Raw genomic sequence first — 338 nt, 5'->3', positions numbered from 1 at the left:
TGGGGATGTACCAGGAACATCCATAATGCCGTGGGGATGTACCGGGAACATCCATAATGCAGTGGGGATGTACCGGGAACATCCATAGTGCAGTGGGGATGTACCGGGAACATCCATAGTGCCGTGGGGATGTACCAGAACATCCATAATGCAGTGGGGATGTACCGGGAGCATCCATAATGCAGTGGGGATGTACCGGGAACATCCATAGTGCAGTGGGGATGTACCAGGAACATCCATAATGCCGTGGGGATGTACCGGGAACATCCATAATGCAGTGGGGATGTACCGGGAACATCCATAGTGCCGTGGGGATGTACCGGGAACATCCATAGTGC

This window comes from Corvus kubaryi, unplaced genomic scaffold (assembly GCF_017639235.1).
Source record: "Corvus kubaryi isolate FWS band 111438036 unplaced genomic scaffold, C.kubaryi_AGA036_p1.0 37385, whole genome shotgun sequence".
Lineage (NCBI taxonomy): Eukaryota > Metazoa > Chordata > Aves > Passeriformes > Corvidae > Corvus > Corvus kubaryi.
Note: the sequence above shows the minus strand (reverse complement) of the source record.